General features: G+C 48.0%; 1 protein-coding gene across 3 annotated transcripts in view; it reads right to left on the bottom strand.

The window, feature by feature from the left end:
• zmynd11 (zinc finger, MYND-type containing 11) overlaps nt 1-19,434 on the bottom strand; it is a 182,546-nt gene that overhangs the window by 138,341 nt on the left and 24,771 nt on the right. The gene's annotated exons all lie outside the window — the stretch shown is intronic.

Below are 19,434 nucleotides of genomic sequence, written 5' to 3'. Positions count from 1 at the left end.
ATTTGCACAACTGAAGATAAAGTAAACACAATTTTGCCATCGGTATAAAAGCAGCACATCACCCAAATACAAAGAGCAAAAAAAAAAATTAACTGTAAAACATTCCAAAGTGATCCCATAATTCTTAAGTAACCAATGTTTTTCCTATTTAAACATACTGTATTGAGCTGTTGAAATACTTAGGCTATTAAATGAAAATAAATCTCTTACGCTAAGATTTGAAGTTACGACCCAATAAGCTATTTACTTTGTTCGATTATACATACTCGTCAATCTCGATATGCTGATTGCTCTACTTTTATGTATTATTTTGGAGCAGATGCAAAAATTATTTAATCCAAGGCCTGGGCCATGGCGAATGATCACCTGTTTAATCTAAACAAACGAAAGCGCTGAAAGAATGGAGAGATTTTAAAAAGATACTGGTAGATCTCTCGTGACGTTGCTCATGGGTAGTATGTGGCTTGAAGTGCGGTCGCTGATGTTTACCGTGGTCTTGCTACAACCTAAATGTGACGGCGATCTGCCCGTTGTCATGAGGTACGGTGGCGCCAAGGCAGCATTTTCAAGTGTGACAACCTTGAAAGATGTGGCGCAATGTGCCAGACACAAGACTTTTAATCATATACAAATTATGAATGTGGAGTGGAGCGGTGCATTAGGATATAGTCTTTTCATCTAAAGAAGTCCCAAATCAATTTGGTTCATCAACGTTCCTTTTATATCATGGCAACACTTACAATTGATATTATGGCTCCATAACAGAGTCAGTTCCTCTTGTTGCTATTTATACAGAGTGTGGATTTGGCAACAAATCAACAATTATACACACACAAAATGCTCAACCCTTGCGCATATCACAAAGCCTGTAAAAGTGTATTGTTGGCCTGTATGCAAGGGCTGCTGAACTCAGCGAGCCTGTAGCCAAAAACAAGGCGACAGATCCAATGCAATTAGTACCAGTAGCACCCTGGAAATCTACAGCCCAAGAAGGATTTCAGTGTCTTCATTGGCACTGGCTGGGTCACCTATCCTACAAGGTTGCCTTCAATGGCAACCCTGCACTGTCGGAGGTGCCGTCTTTCAGATGAAACGTTAAACCAAGGTCCCCTCTGCCCACTCAGGTGCACATAAAAGATCCCATGGTACTATTCAAAGAGCAGGGAGTTCTCCCGTGTCCTGGCCAATATTTATCCCTCAACCAACATCACAAAGAGATTATCTGGTCATTATTACATTGCTGTTTGTGCGAGCTTGCGGTGTATAAAATTGGCTACCGCGTTGTCTACATTACAACAGTGACCACACTTCAAAAAAATAGTACTTCATTGGCTGTAAAGCGCTTTGGGACGTCCGGAGGTCATGAAAGGCGCTATATAAATGCAAGTTTTTTTCTTTTTCTTTCTATGGGATAAAAAAAGCATAAAGCAGTGACCAAGCAGCTCCAAGTCACATATCACATAACCATTCCTTCATCGTCACTGTATCAAAATCCTGGAACTCCTTAACAGCACTATGGGAGTAGCTTCTCCACACAGATTGCAGCCATTCAAGATGGCAGCCCACACCATCTACCCAAGGACAATTAGGGATGGGCAATACATGTTGGCATTGCTAGCGATGCCCATATCCCGAGAATTAATTTTTTAAAATGTATAGCATTACATTTTCTCATGCAGAAAGCACAGGAACATCCACAATCTGCTTCAAATGGAAGTAGTTCTACGTGCGATGGCGCACAACACTCAGATCCATCTGAACATAAACAGGGTGGATTTCGGAGCACTAGCAGCAATGCAAAAGCAGGCACATGTTGCACCTGCATGACTGTATGAAAGCAGCTGTTGTAATTTTCACTGCCCAATATTGGGTCCATAGAGGCTTGCAATGCAGAAAACACATTGCTGCCATAAACAGGTGAACTAGTACGCAACCGATAAGTTAGAAAACACTGGCAGACAAGGGAAAAAAAAGACACTGATCTGGTATCGTGTGTGATGGAAGCAGTACACCTTGTCTGTATTATAATGCTGCCGCCAGTGCAGCTATACACTATGACCGGTTAACTCTTCAGTTAGCTATATTCCCCGTCATCCTCAGTAAATGGAAAACAAAACATCAACATTATTTCAAATAAAAACTTGATAAATTCAGGGTTAGAGATTACACCGATGTCACAAATCAACAAAATCTCCAGTTCTGAAGATTTAAGATGCACGCAGATAAAATTGAACTATACAATTACCACTCAGGAAGTTTTACTGATCATACATAGATAAATTGAAATATATACTGTATTACTTTGCAACCTCAATGATAAAAAACAGAAAAAGTGTTTGAGACTTTTAATCCAGTAAGATACTTTTAGAAGGCAAGAGAGGACTAAACTCTCTACAAAGGTTTGATGCAACAAAGTAATTAAATAAACTTAGCTGCTGCACTAGAACTCCATTCCAGTTTGACAATGATAGAGGACTCAAAACCAATTTCACAATTAGAGCAAAAGGACAGATGCATTTGGAGTGCAACACTTTTGTTTCTATAACAACACTATCAATTTCAATAGTTGCTAGAAGTACAGGAAGTCTGAACATGAAAAACAGGCAGGAAAAGGCTATTGCCTCAGTTTGAGATGGCCAGCACGGAAACAGAGTCACTGCCTCAATTAAAATCTACACCGAAAAAAACGAGAACATATACAAAAACGAGCAAAGGCTATTTAGCTGATCATGTGTATTTCACCATTTAGTAGCAGTGACCAATAGACCTACTCGCTTTCATTCCTCACATGAGTAAGCACAAAGGCCATAAAACGCGCACGTTCTTCAGTCTTACACAGGCTTCAAAGCACAACCATATTGGTTAACAAGCAGATGCTCTAACCAACTTTGCCACAGTCTTGAAAATTGAAAGACTGAACGTATTCCATCTGAAAAGAATATGCAGTGTCAGTCACAGTGAGCTAGACAGCCTGTTCATTCTACTATTCAACTGCAACATACCAACTTTGAGTAGTGAAACCTGCAAATTGGGGACACCTATGGGACTTGCATCAGGTGTCCTTTTCTTTGCAGATGTCCTTATTTTCAAAATGGTCATGGTATGGTACAGTACAGCAGTGTTAGCCAGATTGTATACATACATAGATATAAATCAGTTGGCTAGATAGGATTTGATTATTTTATTATTCGTTTTTATGGGATGTGGGCGTCGCTGGCAAGGCCAGCATTTATTGCCCATCCCCAATTGCCCTAGAGAAGGTAGTGGTGAGCCGCCTTCTTGAACCGCTGCAATCCGTGTGGTGAAGGTACTCCCACAGTGCTGTTAGGGAGGGAGTTCCAGGATTTTGACCCAGCGACGATGAAGGATCGGCGATATAATTCTAAGTCAGGATGGTGACACACTTGGGGGTGGTGGCGTTCCCATGCGCCTGCTGCCCTTGTCCTTCTAGGCGGAAGAGGTCGCGGGTTTGGAAGGTGCTGCTGAAGAAGCCTTGGCGAGTTGCTGCAGTGCATCTTGTAGATGGTACACACTGCAGCCACGGTGCGCCGGTGGTGGAGGGAGTGAATGTTTAAGGTGGTGGATGGGGTGCCAATCAAGCGGGCTGCTTTGTCCTGGATGGTGTCGAGCTTCTTGAGTGTCGTTGCAGCTGCACTCATCCAGGCAAGTGGAGAGTATTCCATCACACTCTTTACTTGTATCTTGTAGATGGTGAAAAGGTTTTGTGGAGTCAGGAGGCGAGACACTCGCTGCAGAATACCCAGCCTCTGACCTGCTCTTGTTGCCACAGTATTTATGTGGCTGGTCCAGTTAAGTTTCTGGTCAATGGTGACCCCCAGGATGTTGATGGTGGGGGATTCGGCAATGGTAATGCTGTTGAATGTCAAGGGGCAGTGGTTAGGCTCTCGCTTGTTGGAGATAGTCATTGCCTAGTACTTCTGTGGCGCAAATGTTACCTGCCACTTATCAGCCCAAGCCTGAATGTCGTCCAGGTCTTGTTGCATGCTTGCATGGACTGCTTCATTATCTGAGGAGTTGTGAATGGCGCTGAACACTCTGCAGTCATCAGCAAACATCCCCATTTCTGACCTTATGTTGGAGGGAAGGTCATTAATGAAGCAGCTGAAGATGGTTGGGCCGAGGACACTGCCCTGAGGAACTCCTGCAGCGATGTCCTGGGGCTCTGCTGATTGACCTTCGACCACCATGATGCGCTATCAATTACTCATAAAAGACTGAGAGTTAGAAGAGTAACCAAAGGCTTTTATTAACAACAGAATGGAGGTCTGCCTCGCGTGGTCGACCGGTCCATGATACTAAGGGCTGGGGAGCAGTCACCTTTATACTAGGACCTGTGGGAGGAGTCAGCCGAGGCATGTCCAGGCATGTACACAGTGGAATACAAACAGGACAAACAGGAATACAAACAGTGGTTTACCACATTCACCCCTTGTTTAAAATTGAGTCCGGCGGGGTGAAGTGTATTAAAAGTTAGTGTATTGGAGTCTCTCCGGAGGTCTTGTCTGCCGCCGTGATCTGCGTGGCGACGGCAGGGGTAGTGAAGTTTCCGGTGTCGAGTCCAGCGTAGGCTGTGGCACAGGCGTGTCGTCCTCGTAGATGTCGAGCGGGTCGCGGGGCCCAGGCCTGCCGTCTGCTGGGGCTGGATATCGGATCGTGGGGGGGGGTGGTAGTGGGTAGTGGGTTACTGCGGCCCCCGAGGGTGCAAGGTCTCTTATGGAGACTGTGTCCTCCCGCCCGTCCGGGTATGCGATGTAAGCATACTGGGGGTTGGCGTGGAGGAGGTCGACCCTCTCGACCAGGGGGTCCGTTTTATGGGTCCTCACGTGTCTTCTCAGTAGGACCGGCCCTGGGGACGTCAGCCATGGCGGTAGCGATGTCCCCGATGTGGACTTCCTTGGGAAGACAAACATTTTCTCATGAGGGGTGGCGTTAGTGGCAGTGCAGAGCAGTGACCGAATAGAGTGGAACGCATCGGGGAGCACATCCTGCCAGCGGGAGGTTGGAAGGCCCCTAGACTTTAAGGCTAGCAGGACGGCCTTCCAAACTGTCGCATTTCCTCTTTCCACCTGTCCGTTCCCCCGGGGGTTGTAACTGGTGGTCCTGCTTGTGGCAATACCCCTAGTTAGCAGGTACTGACGGAGTTCGTCGCTCATAAACGATGAGCCCCGGTCGCTATGGATATAGCTGGGGAAGCCGAACAGGGTGAAGAGGTTGTTCAGACATTTAATGACCGTGGCACTGGTCATGTCCGGGCAGGGGAAGGCGAACGGGAAACGGGAGTACTCATCAATAATATTGAGGAAGTACACATTGCGGTCGGAGGAGGGGAGAGGCCCTTTAAAATCGATGCTCAGGCGCTCGAAGGGGCGAGTGGCTTTTATCAGGTGGGCCCTGTCTGGTCTATAAAAGTGCGGTTTGCACTCAGCGCAGACTTGGCAGTTCCTGGTCATGGTCCTGACCTCCTCAATAGAGTAAGGCAGGTTGCGGGCCTTGATGAAGTGGAAGAACTTGGTGACCCCCGGGTGGCAGAGGTCATTGTGGAGGGCCCGCAGTCTATCGATCTGCGCGCTGGCGCAGGTGCCACGCGATAGCGCATCCAGGGGTTCATTTAGCTTCCCGGGCCGGTACAAGATCTCGTAGTTGTAGGTGGAAAGTTCGATTCTCCACCTCAAGATCTTGTCATTTTTGATTTTGCCCCTCTGCTTGTTGTTAAACATAAAAGCAACTGAACGCTGGTCAGTGAGCAGGGTAAATCGTTTTCCGGCCAGGTAGTGCCTCCAATGACGCACAGCCTCCACAATCGCCTGGGCCTCCTTCTCAACAGCGGAGTGTCTGGTCTCCGGGCCTTGGAGGGTTCGTGAAAAGAAGGCCACGGGTCTCCCCGCCTGATTGAGGGTAGCGGCCAGGGCAAAGTCAGACGCGTCGCTTTCCACCTGGAAGGGGATGGATTCGTCCACTGCGTGCATGGTGGCTTTGGCAATGTCCTCCTTGATACGGTGGAAGGCTAAGCGGGCCTCTGCCGTCAAGGGAAAAGAGGTGGACTTGATCAGCGGACGGGCCTTGTCCGCATAGTAGGGGACCCACTGGGCGTAATAGGAGAAAAACCCTAGGCACCTCTTCAGGGCCTTGAGGCAGTGGGGCAGTGGAAGTTCCATAAGGGGACGCATCCGGTCGGGGTCGGGGCCGATGACTCCGTGTTCCACAACACAGCCAAGGATGGCGAGGCGGTTTGTGCGGAATATGCACTTCTCCTTGTTATATGTCAGGTTTAGGAGTTGGGCGGTGCGGAGGAATTTTTCGAGGTTTGCGTCATGGTCCTGCAAGTCACGGCCGCAGATGGTCACATTGTCCAGATATGGGAAAGTGGCCTGCAACGCATTTTGATCTACCATCCGGTCCATCTCCCTTTGGAAGACGGAGACCCCGTTGGTGACGCCAAAGGGAACCCTAAGGAAGTGATAGAGGCGGCCGTTTGCCTCAAAGGCAGTGTACTGGCGGTCCTCAGGGCGGATGGGGAGCTGGTGGTACGCTGATTTCAGGTCAATGGTCGAGAAGACGCGGTACTGCGCGATCTGGTTGACCATATCAGCTATACGGGGGAGTGGGTAGGCGTCCAGCAGGGTGTAGCGATTTATTGTCTGGCTGTAGTCGATGACCAGGCGCTGCTTCTCGCCGGTCTTAACGACCACAACCTGGGCTCGCCAGGGGCTGGTGCTGCCCTCAATAATCCCTTCTTTCAGGAGCCGCTCCACTTCGGTTTTAATGAAAACCCTGTCCCCGGCACTGTATCGCCTGCTCTTTGTGGCGATGGGCTTACAGTCGGGGGTGAGGTTAGCAAACAGTGGGGGGGGGGTGACTCTGAGTGTGGAGAGGTTGCACCTGGTGCGCGGCGGGCAGTTTGGAAGCTGCTGGCTGCGGACTGTGAGTGGGGGTAGGGGTCCACCGTACGCCATCGTAACACTTTTAAGGTGGCACTGAAAATCTAACCCCAGCAGGACGGCAGCGCAGAGGTCAGGCAGGACCAGAAGTTTAAAATGATCGTACACGGTCCTGTCTACTACGAGTGTCACCACGCAGTAGCCGCCGATGTCCGCCGACTGGGACTCGGAGGCCATAGAAATCCGCTGTTGCGCAGGCAGGACTGGGAGAGAGCAACGCCGCACCGTGTCGGGGTGGATGAAGCTCTCCGTGCTCCCAGAGTCAAAAAGGCAGATTGTATCGTGACCATTTACCTTAATGTCCATTGTGGAACTGGCCAGTTGGTGCGGTCTCGCTTGGTCCAGTGTAACGGATGCCAGCGTAGGGGTCGGTGTGTCGCTGCGGGTATCAGATGAGGCGGTGTCGGGGGCCTGCTGCGTCCCGGCTGTCGTCCAAGATGGCGGCGTCCATGATCCCCATGTGGCTGGAGGCGTCCAAAATGGCTGCTGTACCGGTGATTCGCACATGGCCGGGGAGGTCCAAGATGGCGGCCCGCATGGCCCACACGCGGCGCTGCTGGGGTTCGGGGTGGCTTTGGCCCTGCAGACGCTAGCGTAGTGTCCCTTCTTCCCGCAGCCCGAGCAGATCGCGTTTTTCGCCGGGCAGCGCGCTCTGGGGTGTTTTGCCTGGCCACAGAAGTAGCATTTCTGGCCTTGGGGCACTGCTGTCTGGCCTTGGGACACTGCTGCGGTAGTTGGGCCGTTGTTGGGGTGTGGCTGGGGTGGCACGGCGCTATGAGGCGGTCCTACCGTGTCCCAGGCTGTCATTCCCCGCGGCGTCCACGGTGCAGAGGAGTAGGCATCCATGCCCTGGTAGGCTGCATCCAACGATAGTGCGAGTTCAGAGGCCTTGTTGAGGTCGAGGTTACTCTGCTCCAACAGTCGCTGTCGGGTGTAATTGGATCTGTGGCCCGCTACAAAAGCGTCCCGGATAAGTTCCTCTGTGTACACGGCGGCCTTTACATCCTTACAACCACAGGCCCGGCCAAGCACAGACAGTGCCTGAAGGTATTCCACGGTCGATTCCCCAGGTTGTTGTTTACGACTCCCCAGGAGGTGCCTGGCGTACACTTCGTTCACTGGGCGCGTGTACTGGTCCTTGAGGAGCTTGATAGCGTCCGCGTACGAGGTCGCGTCTTGGATGACCGAGTACACTCGGTGGTTCACTTTGGAGGTCAGGACATCCAGTTTGTCCTCGTCCGATTTGATTGCTTCGGAGGCGGTCAGGAATTTTTCGAAACACTTAAGCCAGTGAGTAAACTTGGTGGATGAGTCCGCCTCCCGATGATCTAAGTCCAGGCATGCTGGTGAGAGGATCTTCTCCATTATAAAAATGTTGTTAATAAAATTGATGCGCTATCAATTACTCATAAAAGACTGAGAGTTAGAAGAGTAACCAAAGGCTTTTATTAACAACAGAATGGAGGTCTGCCTCGCGTGGTCGACCGGTCCATGATACTAAGGGCTGGGGAGCAGTCACCTTTATACTAGGACCTGTGGGAGGAGTCAGCATGTCCAGGCATGTACACAGTGGAATACAAACAGGACAAACAGGAATACAAACAGTGGTTTACCACACACCACAACCATCTTCCTTTGCACTAGGTAGGACTCAACTAGTGGAGAGTTCCCACCCCTCGATTCCCATTGACTTCAGTTTTACTAGGGCTCCTTGATGCCACACTCAGTCAAATGACGCCTTGATGTCACCTCACCTCTGGAATTCAGCTCCTTGTCCATGTTTGGACCAAGGCTGTAATGAGGTCAGGAGCAGAGTGGTCTTGGCAGAATCCAAACGGGGCATCAGTGAGCAGGTTATTGGTGAGTAAGTGCCGCTTGATAGCACTGTCGATGACACCTTCCATCACTTTGCTGATGATTGAGAGTAGACTGATGGGGCGGTAATTGGCCGGATTGGATTTGTCCTGCTTTTTGTGGACAGGACACAGGACAGAAACCTGGGCAGTTTTCCACATTGTCAGATAGATGCCAGTGTTGTTGCTGTACTGGAACAGCTTGGCTAGAGGCGCGGCTAGTTCTGGAGCACAAGTCTTCAGCACGACAGCCGGGGTGTTGTCGGGGCCCATAGCCTTTGCTGTATCCAGTGCACTCAGCCGTTTCTTGATATCATGTGGAGTGAATCAAATTGGCTGAAGACTGGCTTCTGTGATGGTGGGGACCTCAGGAGGAGGCCGATATGGATCATCCACTCGGCACTTCTGGCTGAAGATGGTTGCAAACGCTTCAACCTTGTCTTTTGCACTCACGTGCTGGGTTCCACCATCATTGAGGATGGGGATATTCATGGAGCCTCTTCCTCCCGTTAATTGTTTAATGGTCCACCACCATTCACGACTGGGTGTGGCAGGACTGCAGAGCTTTGATTTGATCAGTTGATTGTGGGATCGCTTAGCCCTGTCTATAGCATGCTGCTTCTGCATTTTAGCATGTATGTGGTCCTGTGTTGCAGCTTCCCCAGGTTGGCACCTCATTTTTTTTTTTTTTTTTTTTGGTACACCTGGTGCTGCTCCTGGCATGCTCTTCTACACTCCTTATTGAACCAAAGTTGGCCCCTGGCTTGATGGTAATGGTAGAGTGAGGGATATGCCAGGCCATGAGGTTACAGATTGTGGTGGAATACAATTCCACTGCTGCTGATGGCCCACAGCGCCTCATGGGTGTCCAGTTTTGAGCTGTTAGATCTGTTCTGAATCTATCCCATTTAGCACGGTGGTAGTGCCACACAGGGTGTCCTCAGTGTGAAGATGGGGCTCTGTCTCCACAATGACACTGTGGTGGTCACTGCTACCAATACGGTCATGGATAGATGCATCTGCGACAGGCAGACTGGTGAGGACGAGGTCACGAGTCTCGTTCTCTCAGCACCTGTCGCAGGCCCAGGCTGGCAGCTACGTCCTTCAGGACCTGGCCAGCAGTGGTGCTACCGAGCCACACTTGGTGATGGACATTGAAGTCCCCCACCGAGAGTACACTCTGTGCCCTTTTCATGACACTTAGATGATTGATGAATTTTATCCAGTAAATACAGTAGTGCTTTGCTAATAAATTCATGCAAACAAATCTTATATTAAATGACATTTTTATTTTCATACAAATAAAAAGCATACTGTACATCCATTATTCAAGGGTCACTTAACAAGATAGTCAGTGATTGATGCCAGGGCAGTATCGGCTTTTGATTCCACGTAGGGATCAGTTGCATCAGATTCAGCTGCTCTAATGTGGGGAAAACACAGCCTTCGTAGAAAGCAAATAACTGGATTTTAGATATCACTGAAAATAATTCTTGGAATGTGGGGATTTCTACATTCCAAGGCCGGAGCTTGCTCCTCTTCCGGGTCATCACTGCCGTCATCATCACAGACTGTGGTGCATGGGCGAGAGCAGGAGTCGATGAAATCTCAATGCCAGGACTCAGTCAGGGATACCTCACTAGGAACTTTGTCAAGAGAGACAAACTCCTCTGCTGACAGGAGGTGGGCAGGGTGAGGGAGGACAGCAGGGGAGCGAGGTCAGGTATGGCAGACACCTCCCCAGTTTCTTCTGCACGGATGGGAAGCTGTAGTTGGCAAAGCACTTGGCGATAGTGGACGGCTTGACCTGCTGTACTGCAGAGGTAAGCCAGCGGCAGGCATCGAGCACGATGACTTGGCGGGCGATTTCACTGGGTGATGAGGATTACAGGGTGGATGCAGAATGTGAATCAATCTTGGCGTCGACAGAGTTCAGCAGACGCTTGCGGTGGTGGGTTTTGACAGTCTTGATTATGCCTTGGTCGAGGGGGTTGAAGAATGGAGGTGGGAAGCATACTAACTTGACATTGGAAAGCCGGTGAACAGGAGAGCGAGAGGGGGCATTGTTCACAAACAGAATGACCGTACGTTTTTGGTGGTGTATTGGATTGTTGAAGTCCTCAACCGAGGAAGAGAAGATCGCGCTGGTCATTCAGGCATTCTTCTTGTGCTCCCAGGTGGTAGGAAAGGTGGATTAACTCCAGGTTACAAAAACACCTGGGCTTAGCAGCATGGTCAATGACCAGAGGCTTCGTGAACTCCCCCACAACCTTGCAGCAGAGGGTGGCGGTGATGCGGTCCCTGGACTTTTTGCCGAGTTTGCATTGCTCACCGGAGATGGCGAGGGACTTGTGGGGCAAGGCCCAGAAAAACATGCCGGTCTCATCTACGTTATAGATGTCCTTGGTTCATATGACTCAACCATGGACGCAGGACGCTGCTTCCAGTCGCTGACAACATTGAGATAGACGCTGGCACTCTTGCCAGAGATGACTTGGAAGGAGATGGAGTGGCGGTTGTGGGCGGACTCCAGTCACCCAATGGGGGCCTTGAACGTGGTGATACCTAGCAACGTCCCCCGTAAGCTGCACCGCCTTCTGCTCAGCCTACCTCCCCCAATGGACAGCCCATTCAAATTTCTGCACATACGCGGCACCTGCAATATAAAAGCCAGTGTGCGGGACCTTGCAGGTGACCGCGCGCCCAGGCAGCTCAGCGGGAACATGGATACCTAGAGACTGGGCATACTGGAGGACTTTTTGTTGAAGGAGTGGACCGGCGATGGGGAGGGATTGTGACCGAGCACACTGAAACCACTCCCACATCATGGAACTCACTGTGGACAGGTCAGATCTGTGGCAGGATCCCTTTCTGGCAGTAGAGCAGTGGCATTCAAATACATCATAAAGCTCACGTTTATGCTTCAGAACGCTGGAAACTTTTGTTCCATCTTGAGAAAGCTTTTGCCAAGTCACGGACACTTTGGCTGCCACACTCATGCTGATTAATGAGCTTGAATTTTTGGCCCAGTGATAACTCAGTTTCCCAACAATCTTGAACCAGCTGAGATTGTGATCAGCACCTAATCAGCTGCAACAATGCGAAGAACGTCAGTTTGGAACCGAAGAACAGAAGCAGGAGTAGGCCACACGGCCCCTCGAGCCTGCTCCGCCATTCAATAAGATCATGGCTGATCATCGACCTCAACTCCACTTTCCCGCCTGATCTCCATGTCCCTCGATTTCTCTAAAGTCCAACAATCTATCTATCTCAGCCTTGAATATACTCAAAGGCTCAGCATTCACAGCCCTCTAGGGCAGAGAATTCCAAAGATTCACAACCCTGAGTGAAGAAATTCCTCCTCATCTCGGTCTTAAATGGCCTACCCCTTATCCTGAGACTATGCCCCCTAGTCCTAGACACTCCAGCCAGGGGAAACAACCTCTCAGCATCTACCCTGCCCATTCCCTTCAGAATTTGTATGTTTCAATGAGATCACCTCTCATTCTTCTAAACTCCAGAGAGTATAGGCCCATTCTACACAATCTCTCATCATAGGACAGCCCTCTCATCTCAGGGATCAATCTAGTGAACCTTTGTTGCATCGCCTCCAAGGCAAGTATATCCTTCCTTAGATAAGGAGACCAAAACTGTGCACAGTACTCCAGGTGTGGTCTCACCAAGGCCCTGTACAATTGTAGAAAGACTTCCTTACTCTTATACTCCAGCCCCCTTGCAATAAAGGCCAACATGCCATTTGCCTTCCTTATTGCTTGCTGTACCTGCATGCTAGCTTTCTATGTTTCTTGCACGAGGACACCCAAATCTCTCTGAACACCAACATTTGAAAGTTTCTCACCATTGTTGATGTACAGGTACATGAACAAAGCTGATGTATCTGTACAGCGGAACCTGTTCCCAACAACTTAGCTCAAACCAGACAACCGTACTGTGGGGTCAGATGTGTACGCACCCTGTGGGTCCGCGTGTACACGCATCTTTTGCCATGTGTTTTCAGTAAGGCTACAGCGGGGATCAGCAGCTGCCGGGGGATTAAAAGCCAGATACCGGCAGGAACAAAAAAGAATCACGGTCTTCAGACTCAGATACAGTAGGTACTTTGAACATTTTAAAGTGTCCCATGATTTAAGGTGCACTGAAAGCTGTCAGTAGTTTGTAATTTGCAAGTGTCCGTGGTTTCAAAGTGCAGCTTGTATCTGTTACAATGCAAGTTATTTGGGACCGTCAATAAGTGCCAGTTTATACAGGTTTCACTGTACCAGCAAAAGGTGCTGTATATTGAAGCACAAAAAGCTACAACGTTGAGGGATAGGCTATGTGTACTTGCACGGACTAGCGCACCAACATGCTACACCATGGAACGACATGGCAGGTATCAATTCCCGAAAATTAACTTTCAATCTCAGCTAGGCAATCTGGCAGAAATTAGAGAGTGAAGGGAGGGGGAAAACAAACAACTCAAATTGATCTTGTGCATGATCTGGCAAATGGTAAAGCGATATTGCCAGACATCTGGAAACATGGTGGCCACCTTCCTTTCATGGTCAATGAAAGATGCCACTTTCATGGTCAATGAAAGATGCCACAAAAGGAGGAAGCAAGAATTACTGTATGGTCAAGTACTTGAGAGAGCCTGGTGTGTACAGCATCACGCAGTACAGTACTTCCATTTATTGAATTTGTTAGTGATTTAGTTTGTAAAATTTAGCATACTAGATTTATTTTTATATCCACATCTTGCCAATGCCAACATACCTGCTTTCAAGCACTTTCCTTGAGCGGGGCTATAAAAGGCCCAGAGACCAGGTAAGGCCTCACAGCATCAGCGGAAATCCTGAGCGGCAGAGCGGGGCTATAAAAGTCCCAGAGACCAGGTAAGGCCTCACAGCGTCGGCGGGAATCCTGAGCGGCAGAGCGGGGTTATAAAAGGCCCAGAGACCAGGTAAGGCCTCACAGCGTCAGCGGGAATCCTGAGCGGCAGAGCGGGGCTATAAAAGTCCCAGAGACCAGGTAAGGCCTCACAGCATCGGCGGGAATCCTGAGCGGCAGAGCGGGGCTATAAAAGCCCCAGAGACCAGGTAAAGCCTCACAGCGTCGGCGGGAATCCTGAGCGGCAGAGCGAGGCTATAAAAGTCCCAGAGACCAGGTAAGGCGTACCAGTCTCCAGTCTGGGAACTCGGAGGGAAGGAGAGAGGTAAAAAGTAATCCAAGTGTGACGTCACCAGAAAGCGGGTAAGTGATTGGTTGGTAAGTATTTCTCCCTTTTTAAGCTTAAATCTCTTTGGTTTATAGTTTCTAAGGTGTGATATTCACCATCTAAAATCGGGGCAGAGGGTATTTAAGAATAATATTAATAAATTTAATTAATTACATAGAATGGGAGATCAGGTGATGTGTTACTGCTGCAATATGTGGGAGCTGGTGGACACCATTGATGCTCACGGTGATCACATTTGCAGTAAGTGTTGGCTGCTCGAGGAACTCCGGCTCCGTGTTGAAGAGCTGGAGTCCGAGCTTCAAACACTGAGACACATCAGGGAGGGGGAGAGTTACCTGGACTCTGTGTATCACGAGGTATTCACACCAATTAGATTAATTAATTCAGATGTAGTCCGTGGCCAGGGTCAGGATGGTGTGACTAGAAGTGAGGCAGGTACAGGGATCCAGGAGGTAGTGTTGGAGGAGCCGCAGCCCTTGCACTTGTCCAACAGGTTCAAGGCTCTTACTCCGTGAGGATGGGAACAGGGACTGCGGGGAGGATGAGCAACCTGGCCACAGCACCGTGGAGCGGGGGGCCATTCAAGTGGGGGGGGGGGGGGGGAGTTAAAAGAAATGTTGTAGTGGTAGGGGATAGTATCATTAGGGGGATAGATAAGAGTTCTTTGCAGCCGAGAGCGAGAGTCCCGAAGGCTGTGTTGCCTGCCCGGTGCCAGGGTTAAGGACATCTCCTCTGGACTGGAGAGAAACTTGGAGTGGGAGGGGGAGGATCCAGTTGTCGTGATCCATGTTGGTACCAACGACATAGATAGGACAAGGAAGGAGGTTCTGCGGAGGGAGTTTGAGCAGCTAGGGGTCAAATTAAAAAGCAGAACCACAAGGGTAATAATCTCTGGATTATTACCTGAGCCACGAGCGAATTTGGCTAGGACAAATAAAATTAGAGAGTTAAATGCGTGGCTCAAAGACTGGTGTGGGAGAAATGGGTTTTGCTTCCTGGGACACGCACCAGTACTGGGGCAGGAGGGAGCTGTTCCGTTGGGAAGGGCTTCACTTGGCCAGTGCTGGGACTAGAGTCCTGGCGGATCATATAACTAGGGCTGTAGAGAGGGCTTTAAACTAACTAGTGGGGGGGGGGGGAGGTTCCTAGAGAGCAAATAATAAAAATGACAACAGAGAAGGTCATAGACTTAGGTAGCAGTGGGGAAATTAAAAACCAGAGCGTGTCAGGAAGGGGCAGAAGGTATGGAGTAAAAGGTAAAGTAATAAAAAGGGCAAAAGCAGGAACTAAGTGTCACAAAACATCTTTGAAAGTTCTCTATCTGAATGCACGTAGCATTCGTAACAAAATAGACGAGTTAATGGCACAAATAACTACATATGGGTATGATCTTGTGGCCATTACAGAAACATGGCTGCAGGGTGACAATGCCTGGGAATTAAACATACCAGGCTATTTAACAATCAGGAAGGACAGGCAGGAAGGAAGGGGAGGTGAGGTGGCTATGTTAATAAAGGAGAAATGATATTGGGTCAAAAGATCAGGATAATGAAACAGTTTGGGTGGAGATAAGGAATAATAAGGGGAAAAAAACACTAGTGGGCGTAGTCTATAGGCCTCCGAACAGTTGCAACTCTGTTGGACGGAGTATCAATCAGGAAATAGTTGAGGCTTGTAATAAGGGAACATCTATAATTATGGGGGATTTTAACTATCATATTAATTGGACAAATCAAATTGGGCAGGGCTGCCTTGAGGATGAGTTCATTGAGTGTATTAGGGATGGGTTTCTTGAGCAGTATGTAACTGAACCGACCAGGGGGCAAGCAACTTTAGATCTGGTCCTGTGTAACGAGACAGGATTAATTAAAAATGTCCTAGTAAAGGATCCCCTTGGAATGAGTGACCATAACATGGTTGAATTCCATATTCAATTAGAGGGTGAGAAGGTTGGATCTCAAACAAGCGTGCTAAGCTTGAATAAAGGAGACTATGAAGGTATGAGAGCGGAATTGAGTAGAGTGGATTGGGAAAATAGATTAAAGGGTAAGACGATACATGATCAGTGGTGTACATTTAAGGAGTTATTTTACAACTTCCAAAAAATATATATTCCACTGAGAAGAAAAGGGTGTAAAAGAAAACACAGCCATCCGTGGCTAAGTAAAGAAATTAAGGATAGTATTCGACTAAAAACAAGGGCATATAAGGTAGCCAAATCTAGTGGGAGGATAGAGGATTGGGGAAACTTTAAAAGACAGCAAAAAATAACAAAAAGATTGATTAAGAAAGGGAAGATAGATTATGAAAGTAAATTAGCAAAAAATATAAAAACAGATAGTAAGAGTTTTTATAGTTATATAAAAAGAAAAAGGGTGGCTAAAGTTAATGTTGGTCCCTTAGAGGATGAGACCGGGAAATTAATGGTGGGAAATATGGAGATGGGAAAAACACTGAATGAATATTTTGTATCAGTCTTTACAGTAGAGGACACTAAGAATATCCCAACACTGGACAAACAGGGGGCTATGGGGGAGGAGCGGAGCTAAACACGATCAAAATCACTAAGGAAGTGGTACTCGGTAAAATAATGGGACTCAAGGCAGATAAATCACCTGGACCTGATGGCTTACATCCTAGGGTCTTGAGGGAAGTGGCGGTAGGGATTGTGGATGCATTGGTAATAATTTTCCAAAACTCCCTGGACTCAGCAAAGGTCCCGGCAGACTGGAAAACTGCTAATGTAACACCCTTATTTAAAAAGGGCAGTAGACAGAAGGCTGGAAACTATAGACCGGTTAGCATAACATCTGTGGTAGGTAAAATTTTGGAGTCCATTATTAAGGAGACAGTAACAGGACATTTGGATAATCATAATTTAATAGGACAAAGTCAGCATGGTTTTATGAAGGGGAAGTCATGTTTGACAAATTTGCTGGAGTTCTTTGAGGAGGTAACATATAGGGTGGATAAAGGGGAACCAGTGGACGTACTGTATTTAGACTTCCAAAAGGCATTTGACAAGGTGCCACACAAAAGATTATTGCTTAAGGTAAAAAATCACGGGATTGGGGGTAATATTCTGGCATGGATAGAGGATTGGCTATCTAACAGAAGGCAGAGTTGGGATAAATGGTTCATTCTCAGACTGGCAATCAGTAACTAGTGGTGTTCCGCAGGGGTCAGTGCTGGGTCCCCAACTCTTTACAATCTATATTAACGATTTGGAGGAGGGGACCGAGTGTAACATATCAAAGTTTGCAGATGATACTAAGATGGGAGGGAAAGTAGTGAGTGAGGAGGACATAAAAAACCTGCAAGGGGACATAGACAGGCTAAGTAAGTGGGCAGAGATTTGGCAAGTGGAATACAATACTGGAAAGTGTGAGGTTATGCACTTTGGCAGGAAAAATCGTAGAGCAAGTTATTATCTTAATGGCAAGAAACTGGAAAGTACTGAAGTACAAAGGGATCTGGGGGTCCTGGTGCACGAAACTCAAAAGGTTAGTATGCAGGTGCAGCAAGTGATTAAGAAGGCCAATGGAATGTTGGCTTTCATTGCTAGGGGGATAGAATATAAAAATAGGGAGGTATTGCTTCAGTTGTACAAGGTATTGGTGAGACCGCACCTGGAATACTGCGTACAGTTTTGGTGTCCATACTTAAGAAAGGACATACTTGCTCTCGAGTCAGTACAAAGAAGGTTCACTCGGTTAATCCCGGGGATGAGGGGATGGACATATGAGGAGAGGTTGAGTAGATTGGGACTCTACTCATTGGAGTTCAGAAGAATGAGAGGCGATCTTATTGAAACATATAAGATTGTGAAGGGGCTTGATCGGGTGGATGCGGGGAGGATGTTCCCGATGATGGGTGAAACTAGAACTAGGGGGCATAGTCTTAGAATAAGGGGCTGCTCTTTCAAAACTGAGATGAGGAGGAACTACTTCACTCAGAGGGTGGTAGGTCCATGGAATATGCTGCCCCAAAAAGCTGTAGAAGCTACATCATTACATAAATTTAAAACAGAAATAGACAGTTTCCCAGAAGTAAAGGGAATTAAGGGTTACGGGGAGCAGACAGGAATTTGGACATGAGTCTAGGTTCGGATCGGTCATGGGCCCAGGGGCCGTGTAGCCTGATCCTGCTCCTATTTCGTGTGTCTAATTCTGTTAGATTCAGGAGATGGTTCTGTGATAGTGGATTGGCGGTTAGGATCAGATCAGCCATGATCTTATTGAATGGCGGAGCAGGCTCGAGGGGCCGATTGGCCTACTCCTGCTCCTATTTCTTATGTTCTTATCTCATCTCCAACAGAGCAAAAGGGAAAATCTGAAATCTGCATAAGCGCTAACAAACAACACAGGCAATATTGAGTGTTTGCCCCCTCCCCCCCTTGGCACTGCTCCATAAGTTGCCCCATTAAAACTACAGGAAACTATTTTTTATCCGGCACCAACGGGACCGGCGTGGTGCCGGTTTATCAAAAAGTGTGGATTACAGAGCGGTATAGTAAAAGGTATGAGAGCTCCGTACACAGCAACAAATCCAGGCTTCCCTGTTGCTTAGCAACAGGTGCAGGAACCCTGGCCACAAGATCCAGGCGTCTCTTGCTTAGCAACAGGTGCAGGAACCCCGGTTACACAGCCACAGATCCAGGAACGGCCACTAATATGAAGTAAAACTTACCTGAGCCTACTCCTGAATTTTGCCGGTTAACAGAGATTTCCGGTTATTTAGGTGCCAGTAAAGCGAGAGTTTCCTGTAGTTGAAGAGTGGCCGGAACAGAAGCAAAAGGGAGGAAACAGGCAAAGGCCATGTCAATTTGCCACCAGAAATTCAAGTATGGAACCTCGCTGCATCTATAATGGTGGCAACTCTACATTTGCAAACAAAATCTAGTATGTAACAATATCACTTTGCAATTGAGTAACTTAGAGTGGCAAGAAAGTGGAACTCGCTACCACAAGGAGTAGTTGAGGCAACTAGCATTGATACACTTAAGGGGAAGCTAGATAAGTACAAGAGAGGAAGGAATAGAAAGTTATGGTGATAGGGTGAGGTGAAGTAAGGTGGGAGGACGCACGTGTGGAGCATAAACACCAGCATGGCCTGTTTCGGTGCTGTACATTCCATGTAATTCTACGCAAAATCCATTAAAAAAGGCTTATTTTATCTGAATGGTCCAAATTTGTAAAAGTTTATAGTGACAAAGTGAAACTAGTCACAATTTTTGCTGCATTTTAGGTCCCATTTGCTGCTATTTATTATATACACAATATCAAAAACAGTGAGAGGTCTCAACAATTTAAAGATAATGCACCTGTAGGCGGGGCTGTGTCAGCATAACATTGAGTGTGATATGACTTAATATAAACAGAGC

Source organism: Somniosus microcephalus, chromosome 5 (assembly GCF_052327205.1).
Source record: "Somniosus microcephalus isolate GS21.2 chromosome 5, FLI_Smic_1.0, whole genome shotgun sequence".
Classification (NCBI taxonomy): domain Eukaryota; kingdom Metazoa; phylum Chordata; class Chondrichthyes; order Squaliformes; family Somniosidae; genus Somniosus; species Somniosus microcephalus.
The sequence above is the reverse complement of the archived record's forward strand: the minus strand, read 5'-3'. Positions and strand labels throughout refer to the sequence as shown.